General features: G+C 48.2%; 1 pseudogene; it reads left to right on the top strand.

Moving 5' to 3' along the window:
* The first annotated feature begins 7,161 nt into the window (after positions 1 to 7,161).
* The window catches only part of LOC144148298 (microtubule-associated serine/threonine-protein kinase 3-like), a 226,731-nt pseudogene continuing 205,911 nt past the window's right edge, over positions 7,162 to 27,981 (top strand).

Raw genomic sequence — 27,981 nt, forward strand, 5'->3', positions numbered from 1 at the left:
CACATCAAGGACGTCTGTGTTGTCATGGACCGCCATTATATATCGCGCTCGCCTTGGTTTCATCATTGGCTTGGATTGAAACGTTTTAGTGACCGCAAATTTAAACTAAGTGCCACAAAAACGCGAAGACTAGTGTACAATTATGTAAGTGGAAAATAAGAACAGGCTGTTTTAAAACTAAGGAAAAAGGAAGTAAAGCGTTTTTTTTTTGCCGGAATGGTCGTGCCTGCTGTTTCGCAGGCGAAGGTTGTAGTTGCGAACAATGTTAAAATTTGGGGAGGGGGGGACTCATTAGAGACTGTGATTAAATTTACCATTATTTCAAATAATGAGTTGTTTGAAGAGTTTGGAAAGTTTTTTTAGCGTGCCTACGGAAACGTTGCCTTCGTGATGAACCGGTGCACCGACCTCCAGTTTAACAAAAAAGAAAATGGGACGTCAAACAGTCCTGGACGATGGCAAGTAGAACGCATACTGTTAGAACTTTCGATGACGACGAGGACGTCGCAAGCAGTGAGCGCAACAGACCCATAGCGATGAGGAAGAAGACGACTAGGCGAGGCATCAAGATGGCTGCTCACAGTACCGTTCTATGTAAATAGTGTAAATATATCTGCTTTTTATCGACGACGGCCTCCTCCCTCGCCTCCCTGGACGTCTTCCACATGGTGCCGAAACCCGGGACGTCAAGCGACACGACGAGGTGAGCCATGGAGCGGGATTCAATTCTTCGACCGCCTTGCTCACCCCGAAAGGAGGAGGAGGCGTCGAAGCAGGTGAACCGGCTTCTACTTGCCCAGAAAAGTCTTCTTGAATTTAATGAGAACATTATCGCTGCAGTTACGCCCACATTAGAGGAAACCAAAGACGTCGGGGCCGCTGTTTCGATTGCCAGGCTCCAGCACAGTGCCGGCAGACTTGCTGCAATCAGCGAGAAGCTGGAAGCCCTTGCATGCGGAACACGAATCGACGGCCAACAGGACGATGCCTTAGAGTCCGTTAAAGAAGCGTATAGAATTATTCGCTACCTCGAAAAGAGACTTCATGGACGAAAAGGACATGCCCCTCAGAACCCACAGCTCGTAAAAGAAGAAAGAGGGCAACCGCTACGAAAATATGAGTCGAGTAATACAAGCGGGAGAAAAGAGCCTGGGGAGGAGAACGGAACTTGCGTGAAGCACACGACTTCAACGAAATCGATGGAGGTTCCAGTAATAGGTCATCAAACCCAAGCATCTTCAAGCTTGGCTACATCCCCTGGTCCAACGACGACATACGCCTCTACGAATAACCACTCGGCTGAGACGGCACTTGGGATACGCCAGACGAATGTGCCTCCCCCGATCGGAACAAAAGACGCCATGATACTGGGAACACCGCCCCAGAAGCGGAACGTAATCCAGCAAGAATCGCCGCAATCCATGTCGACAGCATTCGCACTGGAACAGAATATCGTGAATGACGGTCCGGACTCCGACGAGGTTACCGCCAAAGCTTACGCACCAGGAGTGCTTCAGAGCTCCCCTGGGGTCGCAGGGTACGTTGTAGACAGTATGAAGAAGGACAATCACCAGAGAGAACTTGCCAACCTAGACGCAGGGGGACCTCCGACAGAGGTAGAGATAACTACAGAAGTCGAAACACAGTTGTTGCTAAAAGACAAACGGGCCGACCCTTCGTACATGTGTGGCTGCGACGGGAGCGCGTACAGTGCCGGACCTACGGCCATGACAAGAAAAGTGCACCAGCTTCATCCGCACGAGGGCACGGCCACAAAAGGCAAACTGCTTGAACGCAGCCCTTGTAAAACCACGGACCCCTCGACGATCGTTCACCTTCCCGTCGGCTTGAGGGACGACGCGAAAGACCGCTCACCCACTTCTGGAAAGAGGCTAGATAAAAAGGCTGCCGTCGGCATGGGGACACCTATGATTAAGAAGGCTAACAGATGTGTTCGGAAATCGGAGAAACCGCGAGAATGTGGTACTGGGAAGGTGCACACTGAAAAAGGCATAAACGTTCCCGGTTTCAACTGGGCCATCGGCTACAAAGGTCATACGCCAGTGAAACAACTACAGTTGAAGTCTCTGCGCACTCTGAGCTACGCAAAACGTCGTGCCTGTGTCATCATGGAGAAACCCAGACCGAAAGTCAGGAGAAAGGCGAAGTCTCGAAGGAAGAGAAGGCCGAAAATCAGACCGGCTAGATACAAGCGACATACTGACCAAATATCTTCGCCCCAGGACTCGGTTACTCAACATTAACGTTTGTTGACAGTAGCTGCAAGACTTTGCTGCATGTCGCTTACAGGAACTCTTGTGGGGCGGGAGAGTGTTAGAACTTTCGATGACGACGAGGACGTCGCAAGCAGTGAGCGCAACAGACCCATAGCGATGAGGAAGAAGACGACTAGGCGAGGCATCAAGATGGCTGCTCACAGTACCGTTCTATGTAAATAGTGTAAATATATCTGCTTTTTATCGACGACGGCCTCCTCCCTCGCCTCCCTGGACGTCTTCCACACATACAAGTACCCGTATCAGTCATATCTTGTATTCGTCGAAGTACGTTTTGTTTCTTATTTTCGTCGGCTACAAATTTCGCTTAAGCCTTTTACCCGTTCGGTCCTTCAACTGCGGCATGAGCAACGTCAGGTGCGATCACGCACTGCCTGCAGTTTCACCGAACACGGCTACCACAGAACAGGAAGGATTTCGGCTTCCTTGTAGCTCGTAAACATGTAAATGCATAGTGAAGAAAGCAAATCCCCAAAACCGTCTAAGAATTCAAATTCCGTGCCAAGCCCAAGCCAAAAAAGGGGGTCTTCACAGAACCCCCCCCGACGACATGGCTTACGAGGCGCAGTTTCCTCTCTAGTATACTTACTAAGAACCTCTATGCGTCTTACAGCTTGGACCAGCTGCCTCTCCCCCGCTGGGGGCGCTTCTGTTCCGCACCATAGGCCGTGGCATGGAGCTAATCGCGTAATTTGAGGCGATGCATTATGAGCACAGCCGTTACATAATCGCACAAAACGTTCGAGGGAAAGCTCTGGCGTACATTCTTGTTGCATGCTTTTCGTTTTCTAAAAGTGGAATTCAGGAGATTAGCGCAGGTCCTTTTGTGTGATAGCGTAACCACCTGCGGAGATAGCGCATCGCGTGTATAGCTATGCGGCTATGTAGCTGGTCAACGCTCACCATTACCACGGCGGAAGACAAATGCCCCACGAGGGTGGTGGCGTCTGCAAATGCGAGTGTCACATTTGGAACGACGACCACCCTGACACAGTCCGAGATACGGGCACGCGCAATGGCAAGCTATTTCCAACACAGACGGTACCAGCAGATGCCGCCAGCAAGCTTCGAAGCCGCGCGGTCGCTTGCCCTACACAAGCCTGACGCGCGCTGTACAATTGTGGTGAAAAAAGTGAGAATAAATTTTTATGAGGGAAAGAAAAGTGCCACTGGCAACGAAGTGTACAGCTATAAAAAAGCCCCGTCTACATGGCCGCAATTTACCGGCGACTTCGCTGCTGCGAAGCCGCGGCAAAACGACCTATTTTCGCCGCTATGGCAATTGATTGTTTTGCTGGAGCCGGGGATCCGAGAGGCATTCATCAGAAAAAATTACTGTGGTACCCCCCCCCCCCCCTGGAAAATGCGCCCCCCCCCCTTTCCACACCTTTGAACAAAATTACGGCAAACGCTTTAAAAAAGGAGACATGAAAGCAACATTCACACAGACATAAACGCAGGGGCGGGGTGAGGGCCGAAGACCAGAGCCGTTAGCGCACTGGTTTCTGTAGGCGGCCCAGGTTGCATCGAGGTACTGAACACCCAGGCCGCGGTTTCGCCAGCGAATTTCCCCTAGTTTGTTCTGAGGAGCCACTCTCCGTCAGCAGATGGAGCGGCCGTGGCAGAACACCCCCGTGGATGACAGACAGACAGACAGACAGACAGACAGACAGACAGACAGACAGACAGACAGACAGACAGACAGACAGACGGACGGACAGACGGACAGACAGACAGACAGACAGACAGACAGACAGACAGACAGACAGACAGACAGACAGATGGACGCACGGACGGACGGACGGACGGACAGACAGACAGACAGACAGACAGACAGACAGACAGACAGACGGACGGACGGACCGACGGACAGACAGACAGACAGACAGACAGACAGACAGACAGACGGACGGACGGACCGACGGACAGACAGACAGACGGACAGACGGACAGACGGACAGACAGACAGATGGACGCACGGACGGACGGACAGACAGACAGACAGACAGACAGACAGACAGACAGACAGACAGACAGACAGACAGACAGACAGACAGACGGACGGACGGACGGACGTACGGACGTACAGACAAACTTTATATGGCTACAGCCGGGGCGATTATAAGCCGGCGGCGTCTTCGCCGTCGTCCGTCGGCAGTAGGGCCCCTTTTCAGCAGGGGAGCGCTGCCGTCGGCCAAGCGGGCCAGGTCTTCTTGGACTTGGGAGTTTGTGTCACGCAGGCCGGCTTCCCAGTGCTCCCCGCTGGTGATGGTAACCAGAATGGGATGGGATCGCTGCCTGCATAGTTGGATGCTATCACAGGCCCATATTTGTGGGATAGCGATGCGCTAGACGCAGAACAATTTGGACATGCGTCTATGTAGATTCCAGGCAATATCGCAGACTGATGACAGGTGTGGGGAAGAAACTTGTCTGGAGCTGGTGATAGGTGACCGCCAGGAATCGCGGTAGAGCTCGGGGGGAGAAGGAAGGATTTGCACAGGATTTGGGCATGCAAGGAGGGGAACCCACGCTTTCGGCTCTGTATTTCTGGGGTTCTAGACAAAATACTAGGATGGTTACAACGCAGGTGGTTGCCTTGGTCGCCGTTCACGTCAGCACGACAACCTTTTTCGGGGGGACTCAGACTCAGACAACTGTTCGCTTTGTCAATCTGACCTCAACAGCGCCTCGTGCGGTGGCGGAGTGAAAGCGTCTAGTCACTCGTGTGTTCCAAGCAATTTTTTTAACCTCCTTGGTTCCAACGGCGGGGAAGGGGTGCGTGCGGAGACGCCATAAGAAGGAGGAGTAAGGACGCCTGCAACAAGAAAAATGGGACAAGGAGGCGCTGGCCGCATCCAAGACGCTGCTTATACTGCGCCCAGCTGCGTCTGCGTTTTGTCTTTCGGTACAATGATGTGAGCGTTGTTTGCGCGCTCTCGACGCTAAAACCGAACCGGCGCTCAAGAAACTTCATTAGACCTTGTTCAACCACGGAAAATTTTCAAATCGTAGCTTTACGAGGCTAAGCGCTAGTAAAGTCTGAAGGTCCTGTATACGCAGAAAACTCCTCCCGCATGCGAGAAAGAAAAAGCAGGTTGTAGGGGTGTTATAACTGCGGGGACGGCAGTGACGAAAAGTAACTTGGACAGCAGAGCTTGCGGGCAGTGATCTACTGCGTGTAGCCCAACTGAAGTGATAACAGCGGGCAAGGGCTGCGGCTGTACGGGCGGAGCAGCGTTAACGTGAAAATAGCAAAAGCCCAGGCAGCTTACTAACAGTGACGCCGCTAACACGAACGGGAACGAGCTTAGGTACGCCTTGCTGATGCTGCAGCAAGGGAGAAACAACAGGCTTTAAAGGGACCCTGCAACACTTGTCTTAAATTTTTAAAGACGATAGTCTTTCTTGGCTAGTTAAACCCAGAAAGTTTGGTCTGTCTTTATGTCTGTCTGTGTGTCTGCCTGTCTGTCCGTCTGTCGTCTGTAACTCGATTCCGCCACCCGGCCAAAGTAAAATGGATATTGCGCAATAGTCTTATATCCTCGCAGCCAAATGTAAACGTCTAAGCCCGGTTTATATGTTCACACTTGTCAACTTTGTTGAACAAGAACAAGACATTACGCAAATATAAGAACAGGAAATTAGTACACAAGGGGTATTTACAGTGTTCTTTTAATAAAGAATTCATGAATGCTTGGTTTTTCGATAACAAATGATATTCTACATCTACTGCAGAAAATCGCCGCCTCCTGGCGGCATATGAAAAATCACGCGGTAACAGAAACAAAAGGTTCCACTAGCTAGGTTCCACGTTCTTCTTGGAACGCACGCGGAGCACGGCCACGCGGTTCTATAAACCTTGTAGTCGGCCGCCTCCATTCACGCGCGTCTCCGCCGTACTGCAGCGCTGGCATCGAGGAACCCGGCCTGTAGCAGTGGAACGCGGTAAATTGAAATCGCCTTGCGCAAACCTTTAGTTGCTTACCTTGGGATGAGGTCGAAGGTATAGGAACACCAAAGACAGGTGAGCGGGAAAGCAAAGGGGGGCATTTCTTTGGCAAATGTGTACAAAGACTATCGTCTTTTGACGACATTTGCAACGAAAGGAGCAGATACGCGGCCATTTTTTTTTTCAAAAGTTTATATGCTTTCCGATCGTAGTCAACTAACACACCCAGTACTTAGATTGGGGGTCGCAAAGTACCTCAGCCAAAAATTCAGGCTCTATGCCAATCAGATAACTTAAAAACTTGCTCAAAGTATTTTTCTCTTTCGCAGTCTTCGCGTTCTTCAAACGTTGGAATAAGGTCATTAGATTGATATAGCGGCTATTGTCCGGATTGTCTTCAGATGCAGCAATGAACGCATTCGATGGCCACTTCTAAAAGAAAGTCACAAAAGCAAAGCAGATACGGAAGGCGTATCTGCTGCGGCAAACAAAATCACGCAGTGGGGGTCCATGGTACCGATAACTATAGCTTTTCAGTGCTTCCATATGCGAATGAACAAGTGAAAGCGGTGTCCCTTTAACCGAAACAGTTGTGAAAGAAGGCTGAATGCAGTCAGCCTAACTTAAAGCCTCCACATCAAAGAATAAAATCCGCGGCATCGGTGTCTATGGTGCTTACATGACGGATATCGTTGGTCACCCAGAACAATAAAGCGAACACCGCGAAAAAGAAAAACTTTACGGCGAAGTCGTTGCACTCTAAGGAAATGGAACTGTTTGCTCTCGCAGTGCATCAAGAAGAGCACCGAGGCGGCGAAGGAGCTGGGCGGAACCGTCCGCAAGCTAATCATCATCGTCGACGAGGTTGCCAGGTCCCTCGAAAAAATGGCCGAAGTTCACGTCAGCGACTGGATGGCCATTGGCGACGCCATTGTCTACAAGCTGGAGCGGGTAGGTTTGAATGAAGCCAAACCAAAATAAGCAAATAAGTCGGAACGATAAGGTTGAACTGAATATTGCTATAAAAATGGCCCGAATATATACACTAAATCCTTTAAGCATAAACATTAGTCACAGCATAAAGAGTTAGGTTACCACTAACTACTGCAGTGGCTTCCTTTTTTAGAATTTATTCTACATAAACTCTTGGAAGCATCCTTCGGAGCTGCTTGACCACAACGTGCCTAAACGACGAATCTTTCCGTTTAAAGAACTCAAGGCCCAACATACTTGTCTCGAAAAGGTGGTCCGCGGGTCAACCTTAGAAACGCAACTATTGCCTGTCGCCTTGCCTGGTTTTACGTTATTCCAAGCAGGTAAAACTTGTGGACAGATTGTATAGCTGCCGCCGTTACTAGTTTGACTATCTCGTACGCATCCATCATAGCGGTAAATTCAGGAAAAGTAGAAAGACAGTTGTTTCTTGGCGGAGGCTAGATTGACTCAATCAAATAAGTGATGCCAAAACTTTGCGAAACCAAACGCATGGTCCTGAACAAAAAAATCTGGATATAAATTGCATAGAGATATGAGCTGCATCATTAGTTCCAGTGGCGATAAATGTATCGTTATGCGGGGAAAAACTGGGCTACTGCTTTCTCCTGTGCAGCATGCCTTGCTCTAGAGAACGATGGCATGGAAACAAAAATTTGTTTGCAAACTTAAGAGGGGCAGGAAATGCTGGGATATACACGGAGAACATTCGACGGGTCTGTGTGGCGCTGAAATTGTCGTTGACGTAATTCACTAACAACACACATGAACAGCTTCTCATGTCAAATAACCTGGCATTCTGTATGGCTTGACTAAAAAAAAGGGGGCATAAGTTGGGACATCTGTCAAGTGAAAACTTTGTGCTCGTGTTTTTATTTTCACTGTGCCTGTAAGATTTCTGAGGAAAATTGAAAATATAAAGGAAGCGGGTGACGTTTCTTGGCTTTGCCCCAATCGTTCCATATATTTGCCATTTGTTTGCGACCTCCGAAGCTAACTCGCAGCCGTTTTATTAGACGGGTGAGCGTATTGAGGCGGTTGAGACAAAATAGGCTACATTAGAAGTAGGAGGACCTGACATATGACCAGAACACGTATAAAGCATTTTGTACTGTTTGCAAGAGTGTAGAGCCAACTTGTTTCGATTCCTGACTTGCTTGGTATAAACAAGAACCAAAGTTTTTTGCAGAAAAGTGCACCCCGAAAATAAACATCATGCTATTTTTCCTATTGAAGTAAGAAGAAGTCATCGTAACTTAGCTGTCTACATTTGCTGAACATAAAAGAAAAAAGCGCGCATTTAAAAACCTGTACGCGTATGCCTCATATTAACACTTTAGCTCTCACGAAAAAAAAGAAACCTTTTCGCAGGAAGCCACAAAATTGTGGTACAGCTCGCGTTTTATCGCAGAATAAACTGTGCTGCCGACAAGCCGTCCTCGAAAGACCGTTTTTGCCCTTTTTGCAGTTGAATCTGCCCAAACCGATTCCATTCGCCTCCTACATTCCTCGGATGCGCGACTTCCAGAACATCAAAATGCTCGGAGCCGGCGGATTTGGGTACGTTGCTGCGTAAATGCATGCGAGATGCCGAACCAAGGTGAATTCTTGCGTATCCCTTGTACATGCGCAAAGGGATGGAAATAACTGCCTTAGGTGTTTTAAATCGGGAGATTCTGGAGTGCAGTCGTAGTCACAATGTTTAAAAATAATTTCCCTGTTCATGAACTACACGACATCAGCAAGTGTGGAGGTCGTCAGTTATTTATAGTGTAGGGAGCAATCAAATCCTATCCACCATTGGTCCAACCCATGCGCTGGGTATGGGCCACATGGACAATTGCGAAACTGCAACTCTGACAAATAGCCCCCCAGAAATGTCTGACAAGGGAGGGGCATTGCCATTCTCCGATAATTGCCTGTAGTTGTGTGTGCCTATCCAATGCCAGCGAGTACGCAAGAATAGGTCCCTATCAGCAACTGAATGTTTTCTCTTTGGCACTCCGAGCAGCGCCGAAACTAATAGCCATGATGATTTTTTTCCCCGTCTCCTGGACGTTAATCTTGAATAAGAAACCACGACGTTTTCCGTAGTTATCAAGGCGTAGTTGTCTGTTATGAATTGTTCCAGTACCGCACGTACTTAGCGAGACCATGGAGACAAAATAAAACTTCGTGCAGATTCAAAGACCTTGCCTTCGGTAACTCCCTCAGCTCCATACCAGCCACGAAAGTTGTTTTTTAAACCAAACAGAATTTAAGAAGAATTGAAAAACTCTAAAATTTAGCGCTACAGTGACGTTGTATGTGCACCCGCCGCGGTGGCTGCTTGGCTAAGGCGTTGCGCTGCTCATCACGAGATCGCGGATTGGATTCCCGGCGGCGGCGGCTGCTTTTTTGATGGAGGTGAAAAGCAAAAACGCCAGTTTGTAGGAGATTTCGGCGCGCGTTAACGATCTCCAGGTGGTCAAAATTAATCCGGAGCCCTCCACTACGGCGCGCCTCATCGCCTGCGTTGCGTCGATGCGTTAATCACTGAAATCAATCAATCAATCAATCAATCAATCAATCAATCAATCAATCAATCAACGTTATATGTGCAGGAGTGGCCTAGTATGGCGAATAAGCACAAGAAACACAATTATTAGTTTGTTGACTTCATGTCCGCCTTCAAGTAATACGATAAAAGGGAACTTGATTCGCTAGTCGCGCAAAAGATATTCTGAGATGTCACAGAGGGATCACCAGAATGTGTCTGGGGAGTTGCATTGCTTGATCTGTTTTTGTTACTCTATCCATTATTTAGCTAAATTTTGCGAAAAAATTCTTATTACTGTTATCGGGTGAAAGCAATATTTCTAGGAAGCCAAACGTATTTTTTCTTCATAGTCACTTTAAGATGGCTCGGGTGTGATCAGCTGAGTTTGCAATATATGTGGGCACTTCTTAAAATCATGTGTGCGCTAAATGGGTTCTCGTAGGGATGCCACCACAAACAGTCCAAGGTGGGTCGAATATTGCTAAACGGCCACCTTATGCCTAAATAAATCAAAAATTCATAAATTCATGAAATGCCGTACGCTAATATTAGAAAAATTCGCAACAGCCGTCCTTTCTGCAGGCTGTGATATCGAACGTTCCTGCGATGTTGCAGTGACTTTTTGTTGACGTGCGCCGACATGTGGTTGGTTGCCATGCATAAATTGTCTATGAAGTTTTTAGAGAATGTGTGTATGCCCCGACAGGCCGCAGGTGATCCTCACTTCCTGTCAACTTTCCCCTGTTATCGCATATCCCATACAAAAATGCCTTATGGGCGTCTATAGAAAAATGTATGGTGACCTATGGCCGCCTATGGGTCCCTATGGTCACCCATAAAACTGCATAAATTAGGCTATAGCCGGCTATTGAAGTTTTTATGCATCCTGCACTAAAGAATGTAAACCATACAATTCTCTTTAGACGACTATAGAACATCCTAGTGTGTTTAGTCTATAGCGTCACAGCTATTCAGGCTACTGTAGCCAGCTAAAGAAAAATCTATGGCTTTAGTTCTATAGGCCAGCCGCGACAAAGCTCTTTTGGCTGGCTATAGACCATTGTTTAGCTTTAAGTCTACAGACTTGAAACCATTCAGCTGTCTTTTACCAGCTATTGAAAAGATTTCGTGCTAAAGCTAAAGAGAGAAAGCCATAAAAGCTCATTTGGCTGGCTATAGGCCGTTTTTTAGCTCTAACTCTACAGATTCAAAACCATTGAGCTGTCTTTTGCCAGCTATTGAAAAGGATTCGTCCGACAGCTAAAGAGAGAAAGCCATAAAAGGTCATTTGGCTGGCTATAGGCCGTTTTTTTAGCTCTAACTCTACAGACTCAAAACCATTGAGCTGTCTTTTGCCAGCTATTGAAAAGAATTCGTCCTAAAGCTAAAGAGAGAAAGCCATAAAAGTTTCTGCGGCTGGCTACAGCACTATAACTGTAAACCTTTAGACGTGGGACAATTAAGCAACATAGCCGGAATTAGGAAAGCGTTTGGCGCAGAATTTAGAGGCTTGCATCCATAAAAGCTTCCTTAGCTAACTACATAGTGACATAAGCCTCTAAGTCTACCGCCGCTAATAAAAAAGTGTTAGCCTATAAAGGTATAATTCGAGCGCACCATTATATTCTATTCGGCTGGTTCCAATATGACTTATGCCGCGTAATTTATACACTCATGATTTACCTAGCTACATCTACAACACAGACTGAATAATCATGATGAGGTTCATCGGCCAGTTATATGAAAGGTTAACGCTCAAATTCAGGTTGCAACTTTGGATACTGTGCGTCGGCAAAGCATGTAAATGAACGGAGACCGAAAGACGTATAAGTTCGGAGAATTCTTCCTCTGCGGCCCTTCGCTGCCGAGGTCAAGTGAAAAAGTGGGCTTCTCTGAAAACGGCCTTCTCAGCGTCGAAGCAAATTGGAAAGAACTTTCGCGGCCCCCGTTCATGCGGGCGCACTCAGAAATATGGTGGCATCTGCGAACAACCGCATTCCTTCTCCCGCGGAGCTCACTTCGAAATTAGTCATTGAGAAAGGGGGACAGCGACCCAAGCTGGACCGAAGGAGGCAGGGAAAGGAAGTTCTGGGAAGCATTGAAAAGGCAGAGGGGACCACGACCGGCCGGGGAGGTGCGGCGTGAGTGCCCCGCGCGTCGACGCTGTAGCCCGGTCGTGCGAAGGGAAGTTTTCGTGGAAAAGAGGGTCAGGCGTTCCGTGCTGTGTTAGTATTCGTGCGCGCAGCAATAATAGTGGCAGAAAATTTTCCCTGAGTACTGATAACAGATATAGTTTTTTCGTATGAAGAAAACAAAACGTTAAGCGATGTTGTACTTGCCAAATAAAATCATTACCAGAAAACAAGTTAGAAAAAGGTCGAAAGATGGGCACGTATCTCCGCATTATTTGCTAGCGCGATGGACCTGCTTAAACCAGGATGTACTCAGTCAGCCACATCTCGTCTCCTTGCTCATGTGCGCGGGCATGGCACGTGTTGCCAAATGTTGGAAATTTACGACTCGACTGAAATGTGTTCGTGTTGATGGTGTGACGCCAAGCAAATGTGCCGCTTTTCGCTGTCGGAAATTTCGGTGTTTACGGTGACAGTGTTGCGATTAATTCAACATCAACCCGAAGTCATGCGAAAATGGATACCTGCGATACCGCGACATGAATTTCATCGTACGCAGAACACCAGGGTGAGTGATCTTACGAACTGAAGAGGATGTGTTTTGCGAGAAATGCAGGACTTTTTTTGGTGTTCAAGAATACGTTTCCAAGCTACCCTGCACCACATGGGCATTGCAATGTACACAAAAGTGAAGATTTCGCCGCGGTGATGAGACAAATATAAATATTTTTTCGCGAACTCAGAAAACGTACAAGGAACTAATTGAACGGGCTTGGAAAACGTTTTTTATTATTGCATTATGTGCGACCGTCTTCATTGTTTAATTAAGAGTGCATTTCCATTTTAGCCACCATACTTGCAACTTCGTGCATTGAGTACTGAGTGAAATGAACGATTTCTGAGTGTTCTATTTTCTGTGGACTACCCAGCACCTGCAGGTATTGTGTCTCGGTGGGCGTTCGTAGAAAATGTGCCGCGTAGTGTGGCTGTCGAGCGAATGACGTAAGCGTGAGCCAGAGTGTTGGAATGCGTGTGCGGTGTGTTCGGATCGGCGTATGTGAACAACAGTTTAGTGGCGGCGAAGTAGCGTAGATAGTAGCCCTTTATGTAACGAATGGGATGAATAAACCCCTTGGTTTTGATTTTCTTGTTTGCCTTTGTTTAGGCCTTTTGTGAATGAAAACTGGCGACGTGTTTGCAGTCGCGCACCTTGCACTCCCCCTATATCGCTGAAGTGTTCATGGAGCATATATTACAGAATGCAGATAGCCACACAACCTAAGTGCCACAGGAGAAGTTCTAGAGATCCGCAAGGCTATATGCCGGCATGGCAGCATGTTAATAATTTCCCAGAGGCTGCTGCTGTCGCTATGTTTCAAGTAGTGGCGATTCTCTTCTGGCTGCAGCCCATGCAAAAATATCGTATGGTCGGCTATTGAAAATCCTTCTTATGGTTGTCTTTAGCTATTTGGCCCAATTATCTTTAGACATTTCTATGGCTGTCTTTAGCCATTTCTATGGATATTTCTATGGGTGTCTTTAGCTTCTTCTATAGCCATAGCGATATCGAAAGAAGACCTAAAGAAAGCCATAGAACCGGCTATAAAAGAAGCTAAAGACACCCATAGAAATGTCGATACGAATAGCTAAAGACAACCGCAGAACCGGCTATAGAAGAAGCTAAAGACACCCATAGGAATGGCGATACGATTCGCTAAAGACACCCATAGAAACGTCTAAAGAATATTGGGCCAAATAGCTAAAGCCGACCATAAAAAGGATTTTCTATAGCCGACCATACAATATTTTTGTATGGGATAGCGGATTGTCACCAGGCCACACAACAAGCGCTCCCCGGTTAAAATTCGGTGTCTGCTGTCAATAGTATCAAGCGCGTACTGAATGGCGCATCGCGCGTATATCAACGCTGAGCAGCACGTCGTAATGAATTGCGCGTTTGGCCTAGCGTCGTGTTTCGAGGTCCCACGTCGTCAGTCGCTTCCCGTTTGAAGAACTCCGTCTACTCCCGTCAAGAGGTGAAGCAATCAAAGCGAAGAAAGCAAAGCAAAGAGGGTTTGGCAGTAAAGACAGTAATTAATAGGAAACGCCAGGCTTTCGCCTCCAAAGCATGTAAGTAGACCTAAGTTCTGGAGGTGGAATTAATGGTGCAACCTCACGCTGACACTATAGGGAGGGGGGTGAACAGCACCGCAGAAGCGGCGGCTGCCCTGTCGACGGTTTAGGTGGTATTGCACGCGTTCAATCCTCCTTATTTTTCTTTCCGCCAAGGTGTTAGCTGTCCACCCAAAAGTACCCTCAGATCGTCCCAATTTGCCCACACACTAATGTTGTTATGTCGCACAACACGCCGTCTGGTCATGTGCTGAGTCGTTCGCACCACTTACTGCACTGCGCTCGCCGAGCTCGCCTTCGACGCTATCGTAGTCTGGCGTAATTATGGTCGTTCAGGAGTAATTTTGGAGTAATTTTGGTTCTTCTGGAGTAAGTTCTGGAGTAAATTTGGTTGTTGGCTTCACTTTCTGCTCTTGGTTTCCAGTTGATGGTGTGTGTAGCTCTGTTAGCGTTGTGCTCGCTTCATGTTTAGCACGAATGCAGGGCTGTCTACCTGGCGAACTTCCGTCCGGCGAACTTCGTGACGACTGTGAAGCTGGTGAGCATGGACCGCTTCAGGTTACACAAACAGGCAGCCGTGGACAAGGTGGTGGCGTCTGTCATCAGGAACCCTTTCCTCGTAAAGTATTACTGCTGCTTTTGCGTCAAGGTGAGGCGCGCAATGCATGCTGGGACCGTATTCACGCCAGCATGTTCGTAACTGGGAAGCCATGGGGTGTATAGACCGTGCACACACCAGTGGCACACAATGCCATTACGTGCTGCATGGCTTTCTATGACGTAATATGATGTTTATTTTAAGTCCAGAGCACTTTACGGGCTCGCCTTGTCGCCGAAGCTCACTAACGGTCGATGCGACTCCCGGAATCAGGCGGCGCAGCGAGATAATACCCAAGATAAGACCCTTCTGTACTGGCGTCAGGGGGTCACGGTGAGGCTTCGAAACCCACGCTGTTTAAACACTTAATCATTCAAACCACGGGAACCGCTGGCGTTGTCATACATCTCCCTGCTATTTAGCGCAAAGAAAACTGCAAGTACATTTCAGGAAAAATTCTGCATATAACCGGCAGCACCCACGTTCGTTCAGTTATGAACGCTTTTGGGTTGGTTTTTCCGACAGTAAGCGAAAAAAATCGGCCGCGCAAGAACGAAATGGCACGTTCGAAATGACGCAGAAAGGTTCCAACCACGCAAGAAAAAAATTGCGCGTTCGAAATGCCGAAGAAAGGCTTCAGCCGCGCAAGAAAAAAAAAGGGCGTTCAAAATGCCGCAAGAAGGCTCCAGCCGCGCAAAAAAAAAGTTACGCGTTCGAACTGACGCAAAACAGCTCCAGCGTACAAAATTAAAGCAAGCGCAAGAAATTAAACCTCTCCCACTCAATGTGAAAGCTGTGGTAAGTGCAGAGCAGTAATTCGCCGTAATGGGCTGCAGCGCCCTTATCCGCTCACTGGTGACACGCAATGCATTTCAAATTTCCCGCCTTTGCAGTGTTTGCACGCCCCCTGTCTGCAACTGCGCCAGCGGGAGTTCTGTTCTTTTTGCGCTTGCTTTAATTCCGTGTTTGCTTGCACTGCACTTCTCACAGCTTTCACATTGAGTGGAACCGCTTTACTTTTTCAGATATCGTAACAATCTTTCTCTATATTAAAACGTGATGATTATTCGTGGCTGTAGGAGCGCGCCCTCACTGGCAGTGACGTTGAAAATAGCAAGTAGCCGCTAGATTAAACGGGTTTATTGCATTTTGACAAATGGAAATATAAAATAGGCTTTACAAAGAAGATGCTAGCACGCTAAAATAATTCACTGGCACACATGCTGCTGGAGAAAGCAGCAAAGTAGGAATTGGTGCTTGCGATGGCTTATGTTTTGCTCCCTCCGACAAAAGCAACAAACAGGAGATGTTCCGGGGCCCTATTCTCAACTGCACATATTCCCAGGGAAAATGGGAATTTCTCGGAAGCCTTTTCTGATTGGCTTAAAGTTTTGGTCACGTACTTCCGGTTGACAAAGTGGTTATGTGCATAAAGTTTTATAACGTTTACGCGCACCAGTTTTGAAGATTGCCTTATTAGGGGCGAAGCTCCTTAAGGCGTGGGCGTGGGACGAATGTATGTAGCCACCTCTAGTTTAGTTCTTGGATTGTTTACTAGATGGCGTGGCTACCTCTAGAAGAAAGGAAGCTAGAAGTCAGCACGATGGGGTTCGACTTATCCTACATGAAAAACGGGCAGGTGGTGGAACAACGGGTTCCGGGACTAATGTATGCAGACGACATATTGTTGATGGCGGACAACCGGATAAGTATGCAGGGCTTGATGGATATATGCGGTGAAGAAGCGACGCACCTAGGGCTATCCTTTAGCAGAGAAAAATCGGGGATCATGGTCTTTAATGACGGCGAGGAGCACAAAACAGTATCAGTGCAGCAAGTAGAAATACCATTGGTGAAAGAGTATAAATATTTAGGAGTATGGCTGAACAACAGAGAAGATTACACGCAGGCGCATGAGGCTCACCTTAAGACGAAAGGAAGACGGAATGCGGCTATAATGAAGCATAGAGCCCTCTGGGGATACAGCAAATACGAGGTGGTAAGGGGAGTCTGGAAAGGGGTCATGGTACCAGGATTAACTTTCGCTAATTCGGTTCTGTGCATGAAGTCAGAGACCCAAGCGGGCCTGGAAGTAAATCAGAGGGCGGTAGGCAGATTGGCCCTAGGGGCCCACAGTAAAACTACAAATGAAGCGGTACAAGGGGATATGGGCTGGTCGTCTTTCGAGGCGAGGGAGGCGCAGAGCAAGATAAAGTTTGAGGAGCGACTTCGTGACATGGAGGACGAAAAATGGGCCGCGAGGGTGTTTAAGTACCTGTATTTGAGGAGCGTGGACACGCGGTGGAGACGGAGGACCAGACAGCTGACCAAGCGGTACGGAAAGTCGGTAGGGGAAAGCGGGGTTTACACAACAGTTAAAAAGCAGGTAAAGGCAGCAGAGACGACGAAGTGGGCAGAGAGAATGGAAGCGAAAAAAACCCTGGAGACTTATAGGACAGAGAAACGGGAAATTAAGAAGGAGGGATTCTATGGCAATACGAGAGGCAGTGCGTTGCTCTTCGAGGCACGGGCAGGGTGCCTGAGAACCCGGGCATACACGGGTAGCTACAGGCAGCAGGATGAAACGTGTGCATGCTGCGGCAGTGATCGAGAAACTATAGAACATATTGTCAGGAGCTGCACAGAGATACGGCCACCGTGGGGTGAGGGGGAAACGACGCTGGCGGAGGCTTTGGGATTTGGGGCGAGGGGGTACCTCAACTTCAAGGCCATAGAGGTGGCGAAGAGGCGACTGGAGTGGTGGTGGAGGAAAAGCAGGGAAGGGATGGGTACGCAGGTTGAGTAATCCTGCGGACGAGAATTTAGAACAGCGAGGGGAGAAAAAAGGGGGGTGGGGGCGAGGAGTTTAAAACAGAAAAGAGGGAGAAATGGGAGGGAGGAAGCAAATCTATAGGTTAACCTGGAAGTAGGGCATGTAAACGTAATAAAACAGGCAAGTCGATTGCTGACAACCGACGCCCCGATTCAAAGGGAAAGCCACTAATCATCATCATCATCATCATAGTTCTTGGATTGTTTACTAGATGGCGGTACTTGTATATGATGAAAAGATGCGCTTGGATTGTTTACTAGATGGCGTGGCTACCTCTAGTTTAGTTCTTGGATTGTTTACTAGATGGCGGGGAGCGTTGTAATAAAATCCGTTCACTGTTGGCGCGCGCTCGGAGTCGCCCGATGGATAAAGGCCGACCTCCATGCAGCGAAATGTAGGCGAAAAGGCGGCGAACGTCGCCCGGCGGCGGCCGCTCCGCCGCCGGCGTCGAAAATACGGCTGTTCGTCGGCGAGATGTCGAACGCGCGACGGCGAACGCGACCGGAAGCGGGAAACTGCATTTTGAGGCCGCAGCCAATCACAGCCTCGTACTTCGTTGTACTTCCTGTCCTGTCTTCCATCGGCGGCGTTCGCCGGGTCACGTTGCATGGAGGTTGGGGTGGACGAAAACTGAGCGGCGCGTCAAACCACGGCGTCCGCCGCAACCTCCACGGCGGCCGTGGAGGTTGCGGCGCGCGGTTTTACCGATGATTTCCCCTCAGGAGCTTCGCCCACTCATCATCATTCACCCCGTGGATATGCTGTGAATTTTTTTCTCCTGGGCCATAATAATTGACCGGCAATGAAAAACTACACAAAATCCACGGGACATGACAACGTAGGCCCTTCTATGCTATTCAACAACAATGCTCCTTGTAATACAAGCCCCCTCTGTGATTGGCTGAGAAAGCAGGACGTAAATTATACTGTTGGCGGGAACAATCACGTCACAGATTGGAAACGTCAGGCTCCGTAAAAGTGAGGTAATGTTACGTAACAGCTTCAGAACGGCGGCTTCTTTTGCGCGAAATGGGGCAAGAAATTTCTCCGACCTTCGGCGCCGCGAAATTTCAATGAATTTGCAGCAAACTCAGTTTCGCATGACGCGTGGTTTAAAGCATGTTTTCTACCTAAAGAAATCACAGTTTCAAGTGTTTCCAAGTCAGCAATCACGGAGCATACAAATAACGCGCAGCATTTTGCTGTCATGTTTGGCAATAAAACAAAATTATTTGTTTGGCGTAACCGGAACATAAGAGGGCAGTACAAGCCGCTCCATGACAGAGGACCCAATGCATGGCATTTGTACAGTCGCGTGCGATTTGAAGGTAATCGCGCGAGCATCGACCAACAACTACAATACCGCCCCAACGCGGCTTGTTTTACTGTGCCTTGTTCCTAGTTTACGCATTCTTCTCTCCCTCGGTCGCTGTTTAATCAAGCTGCAATCCCTACCGCGGCAAAACCAGTAACCCCTTCCTTTTTTTTTATCGCGCACGGAGAGACGACGTCCCACTTGTATCTTACATCTGTTCTCGAAAAGGTGCGCACAAACACATTTTCGGCAAATACTGGGTATTTATAACAATGGCTGATATCGCTGTTCACGATAACCAAGAAGAAAACGCAGAAGTGATTACAACAACAGACAATCGCCACAAATCGGAAAGGGTGGTTTACTAGTAGCGGGAGTGATGACTGCTCGAAGGAACAGCGAGCGAGGGAGAGGAGAATGCATAGACTAGTTGCTCCGTGGACTAGGTCCCAGGCACGCCGAAAATTGCCGCGCGGAGGCGTTATCGTCTTTATCGGTCGAAGCTCGCGCGATTACCTTCAAATCGCACGCGACTGTACACACTCGTCCGAGTAAGCTGCTGGGTCACATGATCCAATTCAAGAGAAAAATAACAAATAAAAGTGACTGATTTGTTCATTACAGCGCTGATGGAAGTCGTGCTTAACGAATGAGTGAATCGGCGACATCGGTACGCTTCGCGGTTATCAGGCGTAGCGCTTCGCTGCTCTTATGTGTCATAGAAGCGATGGTCGCGGCGTCTTTTTATCTGATCACGCCATAATCTTGTAACATAGCAGCAGACGATAGCGTGGCCGTGGCGGCGGCCGGGAAGGTGATGACGCAGTAAAGCTTGAATTGAAGCAGAGAGCTCAACAATGTTACTGAAAGCGATTGAAAGAAATAAATAGATACGGTAAAAGGATTGTGTGATGTTATTTAGCTCAACATTCCCCTTTCGCTCGCTTTTGGATCAACGTTACTCGATCACCTTGTGGCGTTGACGTCAATTTTGACCTGCAGAAATGCTTTCCCTTGCCATACTCAGCTACCGTTTAAATTTTTGTAATACATGCCAAGGGTATTTCCATCTTTTATGGGAAATAATTGATACCTTAGTTGTGATCTCTATGAGTGAAGCCTCAAATTACACTGCATGACGTCAGAGCTATACGTGCAGCACATCACTGATTGCTTACGTTGTGCTTACGCAAACAACATGGCGAATTGCCTGGGAATATGTGTGGTCGAGAATAGTGCTCCAGCTTTACTTTCCGAGCCCAAAATCGTCCTGTTCGCCGCCGCTGCAGTGAAAGGCAGTGGAATAATGGGAACCGCTGGGGTCCTCAAAGACGCCTTCGAGATGTACACAACTTTGTTGACTTAGAAAAAATGTAGCCGTCTATAACCCATTCAACTGCAAAATACGCTTTAACAAAAAAAAAAAGGCAAGAAATATTGCAAGACGTCTAAAGTATGCGCTACAGTCGTAATATGGCAGGAGTGACCAAAACACTTTTTTGTGGCTGGGTGACCTTTATAGTAGCATTGAAGTTGTATGATAAAACAGGACTAGCGGCCCCCCGAATGTCACCGATTCACGCATTTTGGCGGTGGCTTAAATCGGCGGCCCTCGATCGCACAAAGATATGGTGACGTAGTAAGAGCTCAGCGAATTAAAAAAATGGCTGGTGGGTAGTGGCTCACCATTGCTGTTTTTCTCTTGGCTAGGTAAGTTGTTAAAATCCTGCGTTCAAATTGACGTCACCGTTATTGTGACAATGGAGTCTATAACAGAAAATTAGCATTTTCCCCTAATATTCCTATCTAGGCCCTAAGAATTGGAAACGTTAGGTTCTTTAGAAACTTGCTTATTGGGAACAACGACTACGTTCTCGAAAAGTTTTCTGGGAAGTCTGTTATAGCTCGTGCAAGTCGGACAGGAGGCAAGCGTACTGGTAGGGCAAGCATCACAGAGTCCTGCAGGCTGTCAGGCACCTCAGCGACAACGGGTTTGCTGGTCACCGGTAATGCAATGTTTGGGGGAATTATCTCTTCGTTGCTTTTCATAGCGTGCGTGATAGAGTGCGTCAGAAAAAGCGGCAGCGACGTGACGCAGGAGGCTTACGTGACCATCATGGAGTACATCGCCGGCCTGGACTTGATGCGCGTAGTGACCAAGCAGGAATACCTGGAGATCGAGCCCATTCGCATAATAATGGCACAGCTGATCCTTGCACTGGAGCATATGCACCTGCGCGGGTTTGTCCACCGGGACATCAAGGTGTCGAAGTAAGTCGAAAGCAAAGCCTACTGCTACATGCACGTTACCTCATCCGAGCTGACCGCATGTGCAGTTCCTAATGAGCCTTCGCCCTAATGCAAGTTGCGAGAGCACTTAGGCTCCTTTGCTATATAATCGGTGACTGTAGCCGTAACCGCGGACGTGCCTCTGCTTTTTCTCAAGCGTACTCTGTAACCAGGGGCGTAGCCATGGAAGGGGTACGGGGTGTTTCAGCATCAGCACACCCCCCAAAATTTCCTCACCGCTGCATCCCTGATCCCCCTTTGCTTTCGCTGTATTTTAGCCTGTGCTATTTACAGACCGAATCGAGGTACTTTATTGTAAAAACAAAATTATGAAGGGTGTCGGTTTATTACAACTTAAAAATGACTAACATTTTGGTGGTTAGCAGAATCTCTTTCTTTTTTTACCGGCAGCGTTAACACCTGCAGAAAAATATTTCTGGCCACTGTGCTGCCCCTAGCAGTTGTGGAAAACGCTGTCCAGCGGAAACCTGGCCTGCCAAGCCATGCTGAAGGAGAGAGCAAAACGTGTGAAGACGGCGGTTGAAATTCTGTACTGAGAAGCCACTTCCAGGCATAAAAAAACCGTGGGAAATCTACGCACTTACGGGATGTGCATGCGGAAGACTGTATTCCCAGCTGAACGTCTGAGATGCCTTGTGTCGCCTGGCGTTGTCGAAGGGCTTTGCAATATAGCCGCTGGGGACGACTTGCTTTGCTTTTTCGCCTTAGCGCTTTCGAGTGGCTTCGACCTCTCTTCTACCCGTTGCTCTGCTGCTCGTCTATGTCGCCGAGTAACGGAACAGTTGACGGGGATGGTGAATTTCGCTGCTGGGTTTTCCGCTCCCTTCACGTGTGGTATACAGGCGCGATGACCCCCTCCGCCCCCCCCCCCCCTTTTACTGGCACCATACACGATTTGGTAGGGTAGTGTCAATGAACCCATTCCCTTATTACTTATCCTAGCCCTCCATACGAGTTGGTGGAGCAGCTAACCCGATGCACGGATGGCAATTTAGCTCCACGGCATCTTGGGCTAATGATGCCTCATCCTGGGTGGAGGCACCACCACGACAGAGATCGGAGCAGAAGCAGCTATATCCTTGGCCATCGCCTCGACCCAGGCTAAGGTGATAGTCAGTGACTCCAAGACAGCGATACGTAATTTTGCGAAAGGGCGCATATTTAACATAGCACTAAAAATACTCAATAGCAACGACACTGCCAACATCAGAAACATTAAACTAGTTTGGGCCCCAGCGCACTCTGGTCTACCCGGAAATGAGCACGCTCACCACCTAGCCCGAGGACTCGCAGACCAGGCTAGCACCAATGAAACCACCGAGCCACTAACTTTCCCACAAAGCAGACAGGGATCGCATGGTAACCTATAGAGAAATACTTGATCATTGCAGCAAACGCAGGCTTTATTACCCGGAAGCGTATAAAACCCTCAACAAGCAGCAGGCCACAGCTTGGAGACAAATTCAAACTGTGTTGTACCCAAACCCAGTTTTACATAGCTATTACTACCCAGGCATACAAGACGACAAGTGCAAACACTGCTAGTAGAGTGTTGGAACTTTTTCCGCCGAAGACAAAGAAGTGATCGCACGTGTTGGTAGAAGAGGACGATGAGGAATGACGGCGGCGGTCAGACGTGTTCTGTACGTGATCTGTTGTAAATACAGTTCTTTTCCTTTAACGAAGGCGTTGCGGTCACGACATAGTGGTGCCGAAAACCCGCGGGATCAGCGAACGATGGTATGTACCTCAACGGTTGCGACCAATGCCTGAAAAGAACTGAAACCGCTCTCATCATGACCGAATCCCGAACGAAGCCTACTAGAGATCAGCTATACCGAACACGAAGCTTGCGACGCTCTACTATAACGACGCTGATCTCCCAAGCGAAGGCTGCCATTTTGAACGCGGACACTACTCGTGAAGAAATATCCGCCATTACCGACCGCCTTGACTATGAGTCCGCACAACTACGCAACACCGACCGCGAAATTGAACCCTTTCTGTCTGGCAAGTACGCTGAACAAGAGTTTATGGACACTTTTGAGCTCCGTGACTACATTGTAGCATGGCAATCCATACTGAAGCAAGCGACTCAGTTCCCACGAGGTGATCTCGATGTAGTGTGCCGCAGGTATGAACGAGTCCCATCTCACCTAAACATCCTTGCTACAGAAGAACAAAACATCAGTTGGCACGGTGACGCTTCTCGGGATGACGAGCCTCTTAAAACCTCAAACAGCTTTGTTACGTCCCCATGGAATGGTATCGAAGGCTTGAGCAACGACACTGATGTCCATGAAGTTACACCGACAGCTACCGCCGTCAAACCTGAGCAGGAAGAGTCGGATATGCGTGCGAAGAAGGACCCACATCCCAATGTTGTGCCGGACCTCCCGACACCGACCTACGCTGAAACAGTCAGTAGCAAGCGAGATTGGAAGGATTCAACATTCAAGTTAACTTCTCGCCTTCCTGACAACAAGAATGATAAAGTGGCCTGCACGGAGAATATTCACTGGTCCAATCAAGATTCGGAAACAAGCGACAACCGAGCCAGAACTATAGCCATCGCTTCTATTGAAAAATCCCCAGGACAGCTGTGGCGTCCTGACGTGAAGGTATACGCATCAAAAGAAACCGTAACTAACGGAACGTGGGTGAAGCAAATAGTGAAAGACCCGACAAGACAGCAGGACGACATTCGCTCCGTAACAAGATTTACCTATAAGCTCTCTCTGTACCGATACAAAAACGCGGAACAAACGATTCGGGCCACTCATGGTGTGCTTGGAAGACATCGGGGTTATCGCTACGACCATGACAGCTTTCACTCTCAAAGAAATGAGAACGGCATCGGCAACCGAATGAAAGCGTCTCCTGCTCTTGGGCATACCTGGAAATACAGGCGCAAGAACCGTCAGCGGGGCTACCGTTTGCTCGGAACGACTGGAAACGGACCATACAGGAAACCACAGCGCTGGTGGAATTACAGACGCAAAGACGGGGCTACACTATCCCCTACGCATCACTTTTTTTTCGCCGCGGGGGGAGGTTGTTGGAACTTTTTCCGCCGAAGACAAAGAAGTGATCGCACGTGTTGGTAGAAGAGGACGATGAGGAATGACGGCGGCGGTCAGACGTGTTCTGTACGTGATCTGTTGTAAATACAGTTCTTTTCCTTTAACGAAGGCGTTGCGGTGGCGACATAGAGAGCGGATTTAGAACACATCATCTGGTCCTGCTCCAAAATAGATAAAAGTGATCAGAGAACACTCATTATAAACACATCCGAGCAGTGGGGGGCAGCCTTGCTCAGCTCGGAAGCTGACATCCAGCTACAAGTAGTCCGGATGGCCGAAGCCGCCGCCAGGGACCAAGGACTCCTGGCTGACGGCTGAGGGGGAATGGGTGAGGACTCCCACCTCTTCTACTCCCAACTCCTTACCGGGCAACAATAAAAGTTTTTTCGTCCTCCTCCCCCTAACAACAGCTTCCTGCTCACGGGGCTATAAAATCTCTTTCTCTCTCTCTCTCTCTCTCTCTACTGCCGAGAGTGAGCTCGCGTTGTTGAGCGCGTCGTGATGTCGCTTTTGTTTTCGTATTAGGAATGCTGGTTGCGGGCGCTGGCTTTCTGCCTCAAACTCGCCCGTCCGAACACTTAGTGATATACAATATTCTTCCCACATGAGGACACCACCGCTATTTCTGGTGCATCACTCTAAACGTTCTCAGCGATGCTTGAGAGGAAATCGGGAGATAAGTTCACATTTCCACTTTGCACGCAGTGCACGAACACGATAGCTACGCAGAGTTACTGAAACGGACCTGCTGCCCACAAGACGTGAAGGTTTTTTTGCAGTGCCTCCATTCGCACCGTCCTATAAAAAGGAAATGACAAAATTGTAACAACTTGCCCTTGTTATCCTGATTGTCTAGATATTCCTAAACTTTGGGATTTCTGGCACTCCGTCCGCATGCGTAGCGTTACCTGTGTAATCTTTCGAGGAAAGCGAACCGTGTACGAAAATAACTAAACTGCTCTAAACAGAACGTGTGACGGGATTGACTGGCTTGTTGCCCAACTTTGTTTACTACCCAGCATTATGGATGTTATTACCTGCGAAAAGAAAACTACATCAGTGTCTGACAGTGGCTAACGCCTCGGTAGGAGTGACCCTTTGTTCTGTAAATTAGTTTCGCGCAGTGATATACATATTGTCACGTGCTATGTAACCCCGCACCCGGGAGGCTTAGTACGCCAGCGCCTTGCACGGAAACAAGACGGGTCAGGTGTGAACGACAGAAAAAAAAGCATTGCGGGTGTTCTATGTTATAATCGTCGACAGACCTGGCGCTTCCTCCTGGAACCATGTTCTCCAGCTCTTGCGAACATCCGCAGTCCTACCCAGTGAGTAGCATTCCAAGAGCACGGAATCGGAACAGCCGCGTATTCGTAGCACAGGACGATATCAAGGCAGTCTGTGGGCAGAACACAGAAATGTTTAAACTGTATTTTTTTATTCGTAAGAAACGTATTCTAAGTTTCTATTTATGTAAAGCTAAGGGAAACAAAACTCATTGCGAAGAGCATTGCACACATTTTCTTAAGCAATAAGGGTATACTGAGACGACCGTGTGCATTGCAGCATGCTGATCTTGCCTGGCGGTCATGTGAAGGTCATCGATTTCGACACAGTCAAGGTCTCCCAGGGTCACTGTGAGTGCGGCTCATTGTTTCGTACGTTGAAGGTACTCTTTGTGAAAGAGGCGCTGAAAACGCAAAAAACGTCACGCAAACGTTTCGTTGGAAGAAAGGTATCCTCCCGCGGCATCAGAAGTACTCCAGAAACAACAGAGAAACTTGTGTGATATTTCTTAAAGCAATTGTGACCGGCTTCTCAGCAACAAAAATTTACGGAAATATACTGAGTGTCGTTTTGGTTGGACGTGCGCGCACCTTGCACACGCAATACTTAAACCCAAAAGAAAAACGACTTGTTGTAAATATTTTCGGTTTCCGAAGGCTCTTTACGTCTCTTTGTAAAAGGGAGAAGTGTTTTATTAGTGCTAGAAAAAGTTTTAGTTCAAAGCGACAAAGTGTCATCACTGTGCGTTGGACTTTCTACTGAAAAAGTTTAAATTTGAAAGAGCCAAGGTCACAGTTTCTGGCAGATAGACTTAATTTATTGCAACGCGATGTTATTTTTACTTGTCCGTTTAACAAAGCGTAAATCTCACCGACTCCCATGCCCCTGGGTAGGCCTAACGGCAATTCATTTCATTCCGTGCAGTCGCCAAGCGCTTCCTGAGAGGCTACTTTAAGAGAACGCCCAATGAATTCTACGACATGGAATCAGCGGGCACCATACCTTACATGGCTCCTGAAATCCTCAAGAGACGACCCTACGGTAGGTGTTCGAGGCACACGAAAGAAAGCGCTAACATTCTCGACTGAAAAGAAAAGTAAGGCGCCCTTTCGCGCGCCCATACTTCAGCCCATTCTGGAAAAAAAAAAGAAAAAGCCATGGTAGCACAGCAGATGCAGTGCGGAGTTCGGATACTCTGTTTAAAGGTACTGACAACCAAACTGTGCGGAGTGAATGTCCCTTAGCTGATATGGAAGCCAGCGTTAGAGGGGTAACCACCAGGAATTTCCAAATAAACAGGCGGAAATAATTTTAATTTGGCAATGAAATTTGTGATGTCTCAAAGGTGGCGCCAATCATTGTGCCAAAGACGTGACACTACCGTACGTGTGCCACGGCCGGGCTAAAGCGGCGGTGCGCGCTGTGTTGATATGGCCATAGAGTTTCTTACTAAATCCACTAGAGAGGAATCTGGCGCTAGCGTCCATGCGGCTCATATCAAGGCCGTCTGTGTCGTCATGGGCCGCGATTATCATAGAGTTTCATAGTAACATATGCTAGAGGGGTCACTGGCGATGCAGCTGTTCAACCACCGTGGAGCTGATTGTGTGACGTAGACTCGCGAATTTCAAACTTGGCTTAAGTTTTGGCTTGGCGGTTGTTATGTGCACTTGGCTCCGGATTTTTCTGTGCCACAAGTTTCGGTTTTTGAATCGAAAGCGTCGAGGGCTCGTTCCGGGGCAGAATTGCTGTTGGCGCCCGATTCCAGTGGCTGCAATTATCAAATACTCGTCGGCTGTAATGTAGTGCATGTGGAAAGCAGTTGCATCGCCGTGTAGCCCCTACACTAAAACTAGTCATGTTCTACGGCAATTCCGAAAACGGGAGCGAACTCTAGATTCCGCACAAGGTAGACGGTACGAGCACGGTGTTACATCTTAGTCTCGTTCGTGATGATGCTTGCGAGAACAACACGAACGCGGTAGCGGCTAAGACAAAAAACCTTTTTACTAGCATTACGTATATGTGTACAGCAGTCTAATTTTTCTTCACAAAACAATATCGACGGAGCTTCGTCGGGCGGTTGTGTCACCACCAAGTTGATTGTTGTCAGCACCTTGTCACGGTAGAAAGCGGCGAAACAAGTGAGGCTAGGTCGCATGACCCGAAAGATTCCGCCAATGCAACCGTCCTCTGCTACACTCGGTTACAACCTAGGAACGGCAACGGAAGTTGCCGCTGTGCCTCATTACCGCAGCCGGATGTTACTCCGCGCGGCGCAAGTCGTGCGTTACTGGGAATATTTTCAACATGACACGAGCCGTTTCCGTGATTTTCTGTACTTAAAATGCTTATAAAGTACTGCAGCGACGGCAGAAAAACTACGTGAGGAAAGGCAGACGATATCACGCATTGATAGCATCTCCGTTCAAAACGCGCCCGCCCGTCGACGTCCGGGTCCGTCGCTTAGGCGGTGTAATACCGCATATGAGCTATTGCCGTTCTTAAC

This window comes from Haemaphysalis longicornis, unplaced genomic scaffold (genome assembly GCF_048455015.1).
Source record: "Haemaphysalis longicornis isolate Haplotype H1 unplaced genomic scaffold, Haemaphysalis longicornis Haplotype H1 scaffold_8, whole genome shotgun sequence".
NCBI lineage: Eukaryota > Metazoa > Arthropoda > Arachnida > Ixodida > Ixodidae > Haemaphysalis > Haemaphysalis longicornis.